Below are 17,945 nucleotides of genomic sequence, written 5' to 3' on the forward strand. Positions count from 1 at the left end.
CCTGTAGATAATGGTTTGAAATGAATGAAGTAGTTAGCTTATTTTATATTTAATGGAATAACTGTTATTTTAAGTGGATAAGTGAATTTATTTGATACAAGAAACAGACTAAATAAGAAAAGAAAATATCTTCGGATGGTAGTAAATGGCTGTCAGATATGATGCCCGAGGGGAGAGAGAGAGAGAGAGAGAGAGAGAGAGAGAGAGAGAGAGAGAGAGAGAGAGAGAGAGAAGACGGGGGGGAGGTTGACCTTTTCCACGGAAAAGCTCGTGGTTACTTTGAAAGTTACTGAAAGCAAATAATTTTCCATTCGTCGGGTTCTTGCGGAGCTCGAGGAATCTGAGGAGAAATGAAGATCGAAAATAGGATGAAATCCAGCAAATTATCTGATCGCAGAAGCAACACAGCTGAAGCGCCATCGGAACTGTAGTCCGATGAAGGACACTGTTTTCTCGCAGAGTAAAAGTAATCGAAATGTTGTACCATGTTCGACTATAAAAGGAGAGTAAATAAAGCGGAGTGAAAGTAGTTAAATTGGCAGGAAAAGACAAAAGAGAACCGTAGGATTTGTTGTGTTATGACGTTTCCACAAATGGCTACGCCAACTCAAGCTCTACTGAGACTCTAGTCTTGATGGTAGAAGGCTTTTATTTCCACATATGAAAAGAAATCATTATCAAAAGAAAGAAGCATCTCCTTCTCTGTCTATCTGCTGTTTGTCTGTCTGTGTCGCTCTCTGGTTTTTAAACATGTAACATCATATCTCTGTCTCTCTTGTTCAGGACTCTAAAGTGTCCCGCAGTTTCAATTGCAATCCTTATGTTTCCCAAATGATTTAGTATTTATGTTGGAATATGAGAAGAATTATAACATTGTTAAAAATGTATCCTCTCTCTCTCTCTCTCTCTCTCTCTCTCTCTCTCTCTCTCTCTCTCTCTCTCTCTCTCTCTCTCTCTCTGTTTGTCTATCTGTCCTTCTGCCTCTTGTTTGCTTTTGTCACTTGATGATAGATAGTGAACGAACAAATGAACCGAATTATTTCATGACCTCTGCTAACTTATATCCTTATGAACATTTGGACGATGTGACTTGACATAAGCATTGAGCCAAAACCCTCTAATTTCATTGACTGGAAATTATTAGATTTGTAAAATTAATGGTAATACCGAATTCATATTATGAGGTATCAAAATTGTTTCTATTCAGCTATATAACATTTACACTTCGAATTACTTGCTAATAATCTTTTTCGCATTTTGAATTATAGTGCTTTTCAAATGCCTCATTTTATTATACTGTATCCTGTGATAACTATGTAATTATTAAGAAGATATGATTCCTTCAGAGGTAAGTAAATACTGGAAAATGCATTAAATTATATAATTAACTATAATCATCACAACAATTTCAAGATTAAATCTTTTATATCCAGAATAAGGGTTAAGAAATAACCCTAAAATATTTTTCACGAAAAATACAGTTATGTCGAGGTAAAATATTTTGCTAAAATAAACTCAGCTACCTGGTATTAAGATATTGATGCTCTTTTGTGATGATCACAATAGGGTGTAGCATTTAGAAGAGCGCATCTCACAAATTAGAAAGAGGAAGAAACAACTGAAATTTTAGACGCTCTTAGCTTTAGTGCCATCAGGCTGTTTATTCGGCCGCTTAGGTATGACATGAAATTTAAGTCTAGAATTGGTACAAACTGATATGCTTTTGTTACAGAAATTTGAAGTTATTAATGCTTGACAACACAAGATAGGAAAACAAATCCATTCACTTCAAAAAGCTTCATTCCAAAAGGTGATTGCCTTTTCGATGTCATCAATTGCTGCATTTTCTCTGGCTCTGAAGACATCACAACGCTGTTACGATTATGTCTGCAAACAAAATCGATATATACTGTATATATATATATATATATATATATATATATATATATATATATATATATATATATATATATATATATATATATATATAAAGCTGCAAATATCGTTTAATATCCAATTCACTCTACCTCGGAAATAATATACGTTTACCCAAGGGGAATTATAGTCGATGAGAAGTTCGTCGTCTCGCGGGATCGAACCGTCAAACACGAGAACTCACGATGTTCAGTGGACGCCTTAGCCCATTTGGATGTCAGAACTTCTTATCAACTGTAATTCCCCATGGGTAAACATATATATACATATATTATTTCCGAGGTAGAGGGAATTGGATATTAAACGACATTTGTAGCGTAATGCTTGCATATAAATCACGGTGAGATAAAAATTCATTCAGATGTATGTATATGTGAGAGGGAAACCTTTTATTTGGAAAAAACTATTTAATAAAAGAGGTACTGCAAAGAATAGAACAGACCTCTGATACCCATTTGTGTCTAGGGAGTGTCCAGGAAATCTGGGGAGATCTTTGTTCGGAATGAGTTGTCGAAGGCGAAGGTCCCGAGGCAGTGAGTCTGCTCTGATGGATGCTGATTCTTTCGCTGTGATCCGGGTTAGTGGCCATACCTGACGGCCCTGACAGGTGCTCGTTCCCACCGTTTGCTGAATTTATCTGCACTACAGAGAGTTCTGTGGGTTTTTTAAGCTTTTCTCATCGAGTTCCTCTTTTGCTATTTTTTACTATTATTAAATTACTCCACAACTATGAAAATTAAAGATCAAGCAGCATTTTTAAAAATTTATAACACCATTCCTTTTATTTTCTTGTTATGGGTCTACTCCAGTTCCAACATTCAAACTTTTCAAATTCATACTAACTTCAACAGCAAATGACCTCCTCTCTTTATACTAAGAAAACCCATGTTTTAGAGGCTATTTTTCAGGAACATCACCTCCTCCTGAAAGTGATGTTCAGTATATCTCGAGTTATATATATATATATATATATATATATATATATATATATATATATATATATATATATATATATATATATATATATATATATATATATATATATATATATATATTGTCATAAACAGGACCTCACCTTGGTGAGAAATTTAGTCAAAACTATAATTGATGCAGTCACAAAACCAAGAAAGTCCAGTTTATGAGCAAATGAATAAGTTAAGTGAAAACTTACCTTAGGATTTTCCTGGATTTACAATTGAAGGTGGAAGGTTGCCATATTGGAATTAGAATTCTTTTACAAATTTACAGGGATTTATTTAAAGAAACTTAGCAAATCAACAATGAGACACGACACCACATAATCACTAAGGGGCAGAGTTAGAATAGGACACGGGGAACAATAATGCAATGAGTTGGCAACAAGCAAGTGGATTAAAATGGGGCCAATCTGCAATACAATCAGTTCAATGATAAGAATAATATTCAGTCTTGCCCTGATTACATGAAATAGTCTCAGGTAATGCAAATGATGGAACTCCAGGATGGAAGAATAATTCACATGAACATTTGGGCCAAAACGGAAATCGTTACTGAATGCGACCAGGAATTATCAGGATTTTGGGTGGCAGACGAGATACTGAAGCATGGATAGCGATCGTTCTGCGTGTCTCCCCTGAAAGAGACGTTCTGCGTTAGCCCTGCTCAAACTAAGAGAAATGGAATCTACCTATAAAATATCACCCAATACACGTTCTTAAATACTAAACATGATGTAGCCCAGAAGATAATTATGAGAAAATCACGTTATCACAGTCTTGGAATCTTATTGGATTGGTCTTTTCAAACAAGGAACACGTGCTCGCCATCACACAAAGGGGGGACCTTGGGAAAAGGAAGGGATTAAACTTGAAGATAAATGAGAGAAATGGAAGGAATTAGTGGAGAGAGACAGGGGTGACTGGCGCCAAATTCACTCTCGGCTTACCTTTTTCAGACGAATATTTGAGCTCCGAAATACCACATCTCGGGCGTACGATCGTGAACTTGGACCACCACCGAGACAGACATATGAACAGGACAGTGGCTGGAAGGGCTCTGCTGGCTTGCTGCTTCCAGTGGGCGTCGGAGCCATAGGTCCCAAACCTGAAAGCGAATTCTTTGCCAGTAAACAGGTCAAAGGAATAGCAGTCTTAAAGATAATGAGCCTAAGGTTTAAGGTGCTAGCCCCCCCCCCCCCCCCAAGTGGTTTACGCCCTAATGTCTATTTCCTCCCTAAGCCTACTTTGAAAACACGACCCCAAAGGGGGGGGGTGGAATCTAGGTGTGTTCTGGTAGCAGGGGGGTTTTTAAGAGGGAGACCCATTGTCTACCCTGCCTGGGCATTTCCTGTAGGCCGCAGAGGCATGCGTCCTCTGTCCATATAGGTTAAAAACAACTGAGTTCTGCCATATTGGCAGCAGCTAAAAGCTAACTGAAATTATAATTCTCCCTATAAGTTAGCTAGATAGCAGCTAAGTAGGAGGAGGAATGTAAATCCTTGACAATATATATATATATATATATATATATATATATATATATATATATATATATGTATATATATATATATATATATATATATATATATATATATATATATATATATATATATATATATATATATATATATATATATATATATATATATATATATATATATATATATATATATATATATATATATATATATATATATATATATATATATATATATATATATATATATATATGTATATATATATATATATATATATATATATATATATATATATATATATATATATATATATATATATATATATATATATATATATATAAATATATATATATATATATATATATATATAAATATATATATATATATATATATATATATATATATATATATATATATATATATATATATATATATATATATATATATATATATATATATATATATATATATATATATGTTTTCATGCTAATTTTCATGAATACTTTTTACGTTGTTCATGTTTTATTTGTTCTATTTATTTCACTGTTTAAATGCTTATTTTAACTTGAAACAATAGTCTTAACGAGCAATTCTTTTTTTTTTACAGATATACGGTTGTTTTCACCATTTTGCTCTTTACCTCCCTGTGCCTGGCAGCTAAAGTTCTTGAACCGGGTTGTTTGGAGAGGGCCTCATCTTTCCTTAACATCCCGTTTCAAAACCTTAGACCTTCCTCTTTCCATAGGTGGTAACTCTATTCAGTCCCTCTGGAAAGGCAGAGACTAGGAAAAGAGCCCAAGTAAAACATTAGAAAAGGGCACACCCCGGGGGGTCTAGGACAAGAGACAGCAGCCAAGTGGCCACAGCCTAACTGGCCGCAGAGTCACAGAAAAGGACAACTGGCCTGGCCACTTTGCCGCAGTCATGTTGAAAGTATTAAAATATATTTTTATTGACTTTAAAAATATAAAGAATAGTTTTATGATAGTTACTATTTCGGCAATATATCTAGTTCGGTTCCTTAAGTAAAAGAAAAAGACGTAAAAGCTAAGTGTTATTAAAACGCCATATATATAGAAATACACAAAAAATAATATATAACAGCATAAGTCCAAGAAAGTTATGAGCAATTGGTCTTAGAGATTCTACAATATTTCTGTTTTCGATCTGCATAACTATTGATTTTACCGGTGCATTCGCTTCTCGGAACTTTTTTAACTTTACGGGCGGCCTTTGATCAGCAATCAGCTGTTCGTAATAAAGATTTCGTCCTTGTTGCACCCTTTTCAAACTATCGATAAACTTCCATATTGTTGGATGTTGCATCCCCAGTTCGTTTTGCAGCCTACCTTGAGCAGCTCCTGCATGACTGTTTGTCCTGTCTTCGTCATTTAGACAGCGCTGATAAACATTCCACATGTTCAATGGAAAAAGGGGAAGACGTCTGTCATTGGCGTTTCTGTTCATTCTTCCAACATAATTGTCTTCTAACCAATCCAGAAGTTCTTGAAATTCATTTGGAAGCTCATCTGCTACATCTGCAATAGCTGCAGTAATGCTTTCTGCCGGAACAAATGCTATGGCAATCATCATTTTAGCACGCAGAGCAAAATTGGCATTAGTATTGTATTACTGAGATAACCTCAAAGATGCTAATTTTTTTTATACATTTTGAGCAAAGTGGAAAAAGCAGTCCCTAATTTCAACAGATGGGAAATGATATTGAAGACTTGAAATTCCCTATTTCACAATCACAGTATTTTGTTTCTGGCTGTAACTCGGGTTGAATTTCTAAAACATACAAAACAATTTGTAGTTTATTGGGAAGTAGCGCATAGATAAACGGGTGAATGCTACCGTGCATCTCAGCAAGAATAACATATATACACTTGACAAAAAAGCGGTGGTGTTATTTTGAAAGTACCGTCAACATAGTTTCTTAATTTCTTTAAGTAAATGTGCATTAATTTCCTTTCCAAATATAATGATTCTGCATGATTCATCTTCGCTGTCTACAAGAAGGAATTTCCTCCGATCCACAGGTCAGTAAATCAACAGGAATCACCAGGTCTTCTGAAGTTGTACGACTGGCAGGATATGTATGCAGACAAATCCTTGCGTGTCCTTCTCACGAGTTTTCGTAGAGCGTCATAGCTAGGCATGACTCCTTGACATGCTTCAGTTACATTTCCTAAGCGCTCATTAATCACTATAATTTTGTTCTCTTGTTTCTATCGCCGGCAACTTTACTTTTTGAAATTTGTTTTTCTTTTTCCATTTGAGCTGGGTCAGCGTTATGCGAATGCTCATTTATTTGTTTTACAATTTCACCATTCTTTACATGAATTCGCGCCTTGCATAACCTTCTTCCTTCTTTCGCATCTCCAAACCTGCGTGACATTATCAGCACAAAGTCTGTCGAAAACGTTTATATATCCAACACTCACATATTTCTCTTTTCCTCGTTGTGAGAGTCTCTGTTGCCATTGTAGAAGGAGTTTTGTTAAAGAACATTCTACAGTGTAAACTTAAACTTTATTATCTCCCAACTAGGTAATTAGGCATTGCTGTACATAAAATAATTTACATCCATTTAAAATAATGACAATATTCAATTACGTATTTGCAAAAAGGAAACAATCTAACTGGCGAAGTGCCCAGCCCTTATACACAAAGTAACTACTGATAAATAAACAAATAGAGAGAGAGAGAGAATTTTTTAATTTTTTCTCTCTTCTCATAGGTATTACCGCAGCGGCAAGTTAGGCTGCGGCCAGTTGTCCTACTCCCTACCCCAGGGCCTTCTTAACCTTTGAGTTTTTGATGATGCGTTGATTTGTCCTTTGTAATTCAGCCTCAAGGATTCTAATGATTTGTTGATGCATAATATTAAAGCGGTTACTAAAAGGGAAACTGTAACATGATGCCATGAGGTGCTTTGTACAAGAGTTGAAGGTATCACGTGGGTGATGCGGTTCAAGACTTGGTCGTTGACCATGCAAGAAAGAAAGTCTAAGGCTCTTCAGAAGTCTCATAATCAACTTACTATATTTCACTTACATAATATCTTTAGTATACCTTGATATCTTAAATTTATTTGCTCTTGCTTATAGGTCCTTAATGCCGAGTGCCTATAGGCTGCCCATACCAGTGAGAGAGTTCCGAATCGCTTCTATTTTTCTTGTTATTAAGGGACTTGAAAAGTTGTTCATTGATCCCTGTTAAGTACCAGAGAGTGCTAAATTGCTCTTCAAGTGATGATGAATTTGTGGCGCTGAGGACCTGTGAGGAGAGCGATAATGAAGATGATGCTTCTGTTTCCTTTGTTTCCCAGGCTATGTGAGGCCAAGAGATTTTTTAACCATGCGTGCTTAAGGTTGGGGAAGGTGAGCACTTGGGTACTGGTAATGCCTTCACGATTTATTCATTTTTTATAATAAAATATCGTTTTTGCTGTTAGAGGTGTTCTTTTTCAATGGACGACATGAAAATGAATAGGCTACAGCATGGTTGATATGGCCATTTTGATTTTCATGGGGTACTAAAACCGCTCAAAAAAAAAAAAATCTATCGGTCTGGGAATCGTTCCAGACAATTTTCGCAATATTTATAAGTTCACAATAGACTCACTGTGGTGGAAAAGACTGATTTCAGAGCAGTCAGTCGAAGCTTTAGCTGAATCTTTACATCACGGAACAGCATCTATTTGTGGATGAAGGGATGCTTCTACTCAAAAGGAAAAGGATAGTAAAAATGTACAGCCCTAAAGAATAAGAAAAATACAGAATCAAATTATATATTTTGTTCGAAATTGACAATGATCATGTAGTTGATTCTTTTGTATATTGTGGGGGCAGAATAAGCGTAGAGAAGCATGTCACCACAGAATACTATCTATAATTTTGGGAAGGAAGTTAGTTTTGTATTCAAATTAAGATTAATATGTTTTTGAAGAAGAGACCTCTTGCATGTAAACAGAGGAGCTCTTCAATAAAAGACTTATTTTGACACTTTTTCAAAAAACGCTAAACAGTTTTTGTGACTAATTCTAAAATAAGTAAATGTTGTTAGCCTACCTGTTTGTGAAATAGTGCTAGAATATATTAATACAGATATGAGGGTTCTGGAAATTTTTCTTGTACAGGCCGGCACCTCGAATTGGAGATTATCTGTGTGATATCACGGTCCTGTCACTAAAACGCCATTATTAATTCTATATGGAAAACACAGAGAGTTTAAAATGACATAAAAAACAAGTAGAATGACAGAAAATACAAAAGAACTATTGAGTTTCCTTCTTATGAATGGAGTACTTTGCTGCATTTCTACCGTAAGGTAGTTTCTTCATAGCCTTTTTAGGGCCGATAATGTTACTGAAGGGAAGATATACGGTGTGGTGTGATGGTGACAAACCAAAGAAGGGATCCAATGAAAATAGAATTATGCATAAAGCTGGGACATCTTGACCTTTTGAGATTTTGATGACTTTCTGACCGGCCAATGCAATCCAACTTCAGATACTCGGGTAATGAATGAATTAATGCGTTACTTATTCAAAAGCAGGCGTAACAAAAAAGCATGAAGGTAATATAATGAGATACTTACTGTTATGAGATACTGTTCTGACAATATGAGTTTTTCTGTATGCACACACGTGTATATATATATATATATATATATATATATATATATATATATATATATATATATATATATATATATATATATATATATATATATATATATATATATATATATATATATATATATATATATATATATATATATATATATATATATATATATATATATATATATATGTATGTATTTATGTATATGTACATATATATATATATATATATATATATATATATATATATATATATATATATATATATATATATATATATATATATATATATATATATATAGACATAAAAAATTTTATTATATTTTCAACTTTCTTAAACAGTAATAACCTGCTTATCTTTCAAAACGTGATCTATTATAGCTCTAATTTTCGCTCATGTGAACATTTTTAAAGGCAAATGTTTGTTACTGGGTAGTCGGAAGGAGCCATTTGAACTTTCTTTTTATTTCAGTTGCAAAGAAATTTTTAGCTTTATTACAATAAAATGATATTTAGTTTTAGAATAAAACCAAAACAAGCTCCCTATCATATAAAATAAATTTACATTTATCATTCAAAGAAATTATCCCAACTCAAGGAACCGGTTCGGTAGAAGGCGAGTGAAATAAATGGGGCGATGCTAAAATTGAGTTACACAACTCGGGATTAACCTTTGTGTTTATATGACAGTCTTCCATTTTGTTTTGGCATTGAGCTTATTTTCTACTCATTAACAATTTAAATGGTAAATCTTTTTCTTTAAGGATATAAACTAAAGATTTAAAGGATACTCAACTGAGCAGAGAATTGCAGTTGAAGAAATGGGTCGATAAAATATATTACTGCAATGAAAGGGGAACTAAGGAACATAAATCATAAGTTTGGGGAACCATCGGCTACGCTCGAAGGGTTGATGACATTGAAACTGTTAATGCGGAAGAAGCTCCTTCATTGAAGCCATAAGGCCATTCTTGGATTGAAAACCCTTCACTTCAAGACAGAAGTGGAATCGACAATTTCTTGTGTTTATATAGTTGCCGCAGTGATAATGACACAGTTCTGCGGAAATCAGCCATAAAGTCTGATCTACACTTACGAGATAAAGCATCCCAGTTAGTAACCCTGCAAAAGTGATATCCTATGCAGTTGATGAAAGTATCTTCATTTTACTGCAGAGTATAAAGAAAGCTCACAGAACATTTTTGGCAGCAAGAAGTTTTCTGTCAGTAAAAATGCCATAGATGGCTCATAAAGGAGGCGATTTATTTTTGGAAAATCTTTACTTCGATATATCAGAAGAAATCGGCTTCTGTGTAAACAAGTGCCTATCCCGTGTGTCTAACAAGCAAACTGTAAGGCTTTAGAAATATTGGTGTTTTAAAAATACTGTTGTGTTTATTGCCATCTGATATTTGGTCTGAAGGTACAATCTCGTAAATTCTTCAATTCATTTGATAAATCATAATGGACAAATTTGCTTCATATATTATTATTATTATTATTATTATTATTATTATTATTATTATTATTATTATTGCTCAGAGATAACCCCTACTCATATGGAACAAGCTGACAGGGGCCATTGACTTGGAATTCAGTCTCCCAAAGAATATAGTATTCAACTGAAAGAAGTAACAGAAGGAAACAGAAATGCAGAAAGGAGAGATCAGTTATTAGAAAAGAAAAATAAATTAACAAACAGGTAGATAGAGAGATAAAAATGTCATTAAATTATAAAATACAAGGAAAATTGCTTTATGGTGGTGATGCATTACATCTTCCGTTGAACTGCTGAAGACCCATTACACAACATCCTCAGGGATTCCGTTCCAAAGTTCAACGGTGTGAGGGATAAAGGACCTCTGGAACTGAGACGTCCGACATCGAGCCACATTTACTGCATATTGGTGATGCTGTTCAGCAAATTTGGTCGCTCTCGGCAGGAAAAGAGGATCAGGAATCAATTAAGCTAGCAAAAGATTTAAATTAAAATATAACTTATGAAAACTTGACAAACAAGAGACCATAGGTAGATGGTCCAAGTCACAACTGTTAATAAAAAGAAGCAGACATGTACCACCACGAACCACTCTATCCAAAAGACACGAATCTCTGGCAGAGGCAGAGATGTACACTGGAGAACAGTATTCTAGTAAAGGAAGAGCCAATGACCTAAAACAGGTTGCACTGATTTTATCAGTTATAAATTTATGAGGTCTGATGTACAATACTTAACTTCCGTGCTACATTGGCTGACAATTTCATTAGATGTTCCTCAAAATCAAAATGCGAGACAAAAGTTACACCAAGTATAGTTGAAGCTTCAGACTCATTGAGAGAGTCCCATTCACCTGAAGGGGAGGATGGGCTGGAAAATCAGTACGAGATCTACTAATTAATAGTGTTTTCGTTTTACTGGAGTTCAGCCTCATACCCCACCGACTACACCATTCATTAATCTGCTGCAAGTCACGACTGAGACTAAGGGCAGCTTCATTTCTCATGATTGGAGGTTTTGCTACACCCACAAGTGTTGCATCATTAGCATACTAAATAATCTTGTTTTCAAGGCCAACATCCATACCAGTTGTATACACTAAAAATATCAGTGAACAAATAATACTGCCCTGTGGAACTCCAAACACAACAGGTCTTGGTTTGCTAAAAATCCCATCATCAGCAACTCGCTGTTGCTTACCTGTTATGAAATCTTAAAGTAACCCTCAAACGAATTTACCCACTCTCAGATTCTGAAGTTTATATATAAGTTCCTTATGATTTACTAAATCAAGAGCAGCTCTTAAATCTGTTTGCATTACTATAAGCTCAAAACCCATATCAAGGTTGTCAAATTTAAAAGAGCATCTCAGGTACCTAACTGCTCCTTATGTGCATATTGACTATCAGCTAATGACCCTTTGGATTCCACATACCTGTGAAGTAGCTCAAAAATAAGTTTTTCTGCAACTTTGGGGAACATAAGGAGAATAGAAATTTGTCTGTAGTTACTGCAGGCTGCAGAAATGCCACTCTTTGTAACAGGCACTGTATTACTCATCCCCAAAGATAACTGGGTCGACATATAAATCTATAAAATCTACTAATCTTGGGAGACAACACACCAAAAACCTTTTTAAAAACAAAGGGAGGAACCCAATAGGATCTTCTCCATCCCAGCTACCAACATCATCACGAATTTTCTTAACGTCCCCAGAGTGAAATGCAAATTTTGCAAGAATAGGTTCAGGATAGTAAGTACAAGGAAGAGGGACATCCTCAGCTGATTGCTTAGCTTCAAAAGCTCGATGAAGCAGTTCTACCCTTTCCTTAGGGTCAGTAACCAATCTACCATCATCTGTTAGTAGTAGTGGTGGAATGGAAGATGAGACTGACCCTAAGATAGAAGATGCCAATTTAGTCCACCACAAATGAGGCTTAGTAATTCCTTCTTGAAGGAGTCGTTGTTATTCTTCTCAGATGTATGGCAAATTCTATTAACAGCACAGTAAGCTTGTTTACATGTATCATTTGTCCTTATCCTGATGACCTTTCTAGGAACATACCTTACTAATATAGCCATCAGTATTTCATTTAACTTCTTCTTGGGATCTGGATCTAATATAGCACTGAAAATATTAAGTGCCTGACAGGCTTCAATAATGTAACCCAATTGGCTCTAGATTTCAGCCATACCGTTTTTTCAGTGGGGCATTAGGAATATACTGATTGACATATACGTCCATCTCAGTGGCACAATAGTTGGACGCGCCTGGATACTAGCAGACCTTGGACTTGACGATAGCTGGAAGATCTGTGAATATGAGTTCTAGTCTATCGCCAGAAATATGTGTGGGTTCTTCAATTAATTTTACAAAATTGTAAGATACACAGAACTCAAAAGCAGATACGCCATGTTGATCTTTGGAATTTGAATTAAGCCACTCACTGCTTTGCATTACAGTCTCCACAAATAACAAATGAAGCTTTTGCACCCTGTGACTGAGCCATACTAAACCTCTCCAAGAGGCAGTTATATTTGGATTGTGGTAAAAGCCAAATACATAAACAGTGTAGAACTTACTGAAAATCTTAAATTAAAGAACATGGCAACTACATTCCATGTTTTTATGATGATAAGTAGGTCGTCCAGACCCAGTGTATACAACCATACTTTGTGCATGCGGGATGTTACTACTTACAAGTATATCAGATAAAAGCATCAAATCGCAGTTAAGAGCACAACTCTTGAGGTCAAGATTTGACCTTAAGCCTCGAATATTTGAGTAAAATATTCAGCAGTTTGTCCTATGGTAAAGAGTGACAGACCCAGGGCTAAGCTCAGTGTCTTCAAAAGAATTTCGGTTAACAACATAAAATTAGTAGCAAGTCTAATAAATAAATTTATAACAACATAGTAGTAAACTAATAAACAATAAAATCAACAATAGTATTAACGTTATCTACAATTATTGCATTAAAAAGGAAGAATAAAGCTTACCATATATCATTAAAATAGTGCCGGAAGAACAATTGATTGACAAGGTAGAGCCGGGACACCTTGTAAGGTAAAAAAAAAAAAATAAGATAAACAAAGCCTACCAGGTTTGCCACAACAATTGCGGGAGGGCAGTCGGGATAGATTTAGAAACTATAAAAAGCTGAGAAGAAAAAGACTAGATAAAGAAGAAGGCACTTTCCTGATACTCCACCAAGCAACTTTTGTTTGCTCATCAGCCTGTCCTACACGCTTAAAAAAAAAAAAACATGAAAGTGAAAAAAAAAATAGGAACAGAATTTTAATACAAAACTGATTTGTCCGTGGAAGAGACAATTGGTATCAATTAAAAATCTTTTTTTACTGAAACTGAAACTGAGTTTAAGGGTTTTAACCATGATTATTTTAAGAAACTATTACAACTGGCAGTGCGGGACACCGCCTTTATTTTGAATGGTGTTTCATATTGTCAAGTTGACGGAATGGCATGGGGTCCCCATTCGGCCCGACCTTTGCCAATATGTAAATGTGTTCGCTAGAGGAGCAATTTCTGGACAGCTGCTCTCTGGCCGCGCTTTCCCTCTTTTGCTGGGGTTATGTCAGGGATACTTCCCTACTTTTAAGAGACAGAGATAGGGATGCTATGTTTCTGAAGTATACTAACACTGCACATCCACGAAAAAGACAAGTTACCCTTTTTCGACATTTTAGTCACTCGAGAAAAAGATCGTTTTAACTCATCAGTGTTTAAGAAAAGACCTTTCCTGGTCAAGGTCTGAATTTTCATAGTCACTGCTATTTTAACTTTAAATTAAACTCATTGGTTGCCGTCTTTCACTGGGTTTTTATTTTAACCTCCAGCTGGTCTGGATTTAATATCGAAATAACTTTCTTATACAAATACTGTTCAGACAACTGTTGCATATATTTAAAATCTCTCTCTCTCTCTCTCTCTCTCTCTCTCTCTCTCTCTCTCTCTCTCTCTCTCTCTCTCTCTCTCTCTCTATATATATATATATATATATATATATATATATATATATATATATATATATATGATTATTATCACTTTTTTACGTGATTCATTTATCACACATTACCACAGGTGAAAAATAAGAAACGGGGTATAGGTCCTGACCGGTTTCGACTTTATTTCCAAGCCATTGACGAAGGACTGATACAGAGTGTGAGAAGTCACAAATATATATACTACAAGAACAGTACTGACGAACATACACAACCGTTAGAGACTCCATATCACCACTCAGGCCGGTGTCGAGGTAGGAGTGGCCTTTAAAACTCATTTGGCTAAAAATCACAATAGACTCTCAGGGGACATTGCTGATAAACAGACCATACCCACCTCAGATCCCACCTGACAGGTGTCATGGAGGCAGGTTGGAAACTCATTAACATTACTACCCTCGTACTGTGTTTACAAATATGATAATCCTATTTTCATATATCTCTACTGCCTACCTTAAAAAGTTTAAACAATTTACAAATTTCTTTTGATATTAAAGTATCAAGTTTATACATCCCTTGACTGATATTCATATTATGGTTGTAACTTTCTTTTATGAAGCTAGATTCAATGATGTTCCTTTCAGTGCATTATTAGAATATACAATCCTTTTGCCCTTCCCAGTTGATAGCATGATTGTTCTCACTAACATGCACAAATATACCACTGTTCCTTGTGCATATCTCACACATTTCTTATGTTGTTCAATTCTTTTTTCCAGTGCTTTCCCGGTTTGGCCAATATAAAAGTTGTCACAAGACTTACACGGAATTTTATATACACATCCTTTAATATTGTCTGGGAGTTCTTGATAAGTACATTTTCATTGTTGTATTGTTCTTAAATGCGACATTAACACCAAAATTCTTAAGAAGATGAGGATATCTTTCATACTATTATTATAAGGCAGAACAAGCAAATTTTTGTGTTGTAAGGTTCTTTCTGGTTTTGATACATAGTCTTTTTGCCACTTCAAATGCACTGTTTAATACACTATCAGGATATTTCAATTTTTGCCTGCATTCCTAATCTTATCTATTTCATCATCAATATATTCAGGGCTACATACCCGTAATGCTCTTAAAAACATAGATAAAAACACTGACTTTTTAACCTTATTGTTTTCATCTATGTTTTTAAGAGCATTAGTGGGTATGTAGCCCTGAATATATTGATGATGAAATAGATAAGATTAGGAATGCAGGCAAAAATTGAAATATCCTGATAGTGTATTAAACAGTGCATTTGAAGGGCAAAAAGACTATGTATCAAAACCAGAAAGAACCTTACAACACAAAAAATTTGCTTGTTCTGCCTTATAATAATAGTATGAAAGATATCCCTCATCTTCTTAAGAATTTTGGTGTTAATGTCGCATTTAAGAACAATACAACAATGAAAATGTACTTATCAAGAACTCCCCAGACAATATTAAAGGATGTGTATATAAAATTCCGTGTAAGTCTTTGTGACAACTTTTATATTGGCCAAACTGGAAAGCACTGAAAAAAGAATTGAACAACATAAGAAATGTGAGATATGCACAAGGGAACAGTATATTTGTGCATGTTAGTGAGAACAATCATGCTATCAACTGGGAAGGGGCAAAAGGATTGTATATTCTAATAATGCACTGGAAAGGAACATCATTGAATCTAGCTTCATAAAAAGAAAGTTACAACCATAATATGAATATCAGTCAGGGATGTATAAACTTGATACTTTAATATCAAAAGAAATTTGTAAATTGTTTAAACTTTAAGGTAGGCAGTAGAGATATATGAAAATAGGATTATCATATTTGTAAACACAGTACGAGGGTAGTAATGTTAATGAGTTTCCAAACTCCGCCTCCATGACACCTGTCAGGTGTGGATCTGAGGTGGGGTATGGTCTGTTTATCAGCAATGTCCCCTGAGAGTCTATTGTGATTTTAGCCAAATGAGTTTTAAAGGCCACTCCTACCTCGACACCGGCCTGAGTGGTGATATGGAGTCTCTAACGGTTGTGTATGTTCGTCAGTACTGTTCTTGTAGTATATATATTTGTGACTTCTCACACTCTGTATCAGTCCTTCGTCAATGGCTTTGAAATAAAGTCGAAACCGGTCAGACCTATACCCTGTTTCTTATTTTTCACCTATATATATAATATATATATGATATATATATATATATATATATATATATATATATATATATATATATATATATATATATATATATATATATATATATATATATATATATTCATAAACTGGACCTCGGCTTGGTAAGTAATTGAAACAAAATTATAGTTGATGCTGCCACAGAAACCAAGAGAGTCCAGTTTATGAGCAAAGGTAGATGTTATTTGAAAACTTACCTTAAAACTTTCCTGGATTTACAATTGAATGTGGAAGGTCGCCATATTGGAATTAGAATTCTTTTACAAATTTACAGGGATTTATTTACAGAGACTTAGCAAATAACCAATGAGATAACAAACAGCATGATAACTAGGGGGTGGGGGCAAACTCATAAATAGGACACATGGAATAAGAATGCAAAGATTGGCAACAATCAAGTTGATTAAAAATGGGGCCAATGTGCAATACAATCAGTCCAACGAAAAATAATAACATTTAGTCTTGCCCTGTTTACACGAAATAGTCTCAGGTAATGCAAATGGTGGGACTCCAGGATGGGATAATAATTCATATGAACATTTTCGGGCCTCAACGGAATTCAGTAATGACTGCGACCAGGAATTTTCAGGATTTTGGTGGTAGACGAGATACTGAAGCATGGAATTGCAATCATCTGCGTGTTTCCCCTGAAAGAGACGTTCTGCGTTAGCCCTGCTCAAACTAAGAGAAATGGAATCTACCTATAAAATATCACCCAATACACGTTCTTAAATGACGTAGCCCAGAAGATAATTATGAGAAAATCACGTTATCACAATTTGGATTCGTAGTGGATTGGGCTTTTCAAACAAGGAACATGTGCTCGCCGTCACACAAAGGGGGAAGCTTGGGAAAAGGAAGGGATTAAACTTGAAGATAAATGAGAGAAATGGAAGGAATTTAGTGGAGAGAGACAGGGGTGACTGGCACCAAATTCACTCTCGGCTTACCTATTTCAGACGAATATTTGAGCTCCAAAATACCACGTCTCGGGCGTATGATCGTGAACTTGGGCCGCCACCGAGACAGACATACAATCAAGACAGTCGCTGGAAGTGGTAAGCTGGCTTGCTGCTTCCAGCGGGCGTCGGAGCCATAGGTCCTAAACCTGAAAGCGAATTCTTTGCCAGTAAACAGGTCAAAGGAATAGCATTCTTAAAGATAATGAGCCTAAGGTTTAAGGTGCTAGCTCCCCCCCGAGTGGTTTACACCCTAATGTCTATTTCTCCCTAAGCCTAC

Source organism: Macrobrachium rosenbergii, unplaced genomic scaffold, assembly GCF_040412425.1.
Source record: "Macrobrachium rosenbergii isolate ZJJX-2024 unplaced genomic scaffold, ASM4041242v1 13895, whole genome shotgun sequence".
NCBI lineage: Eukaryota > Metazoa > Arthropoda > Malacostraca > Decapoda > Palaemonidae > Macrobrachium > Macrobrachium rosenbergii.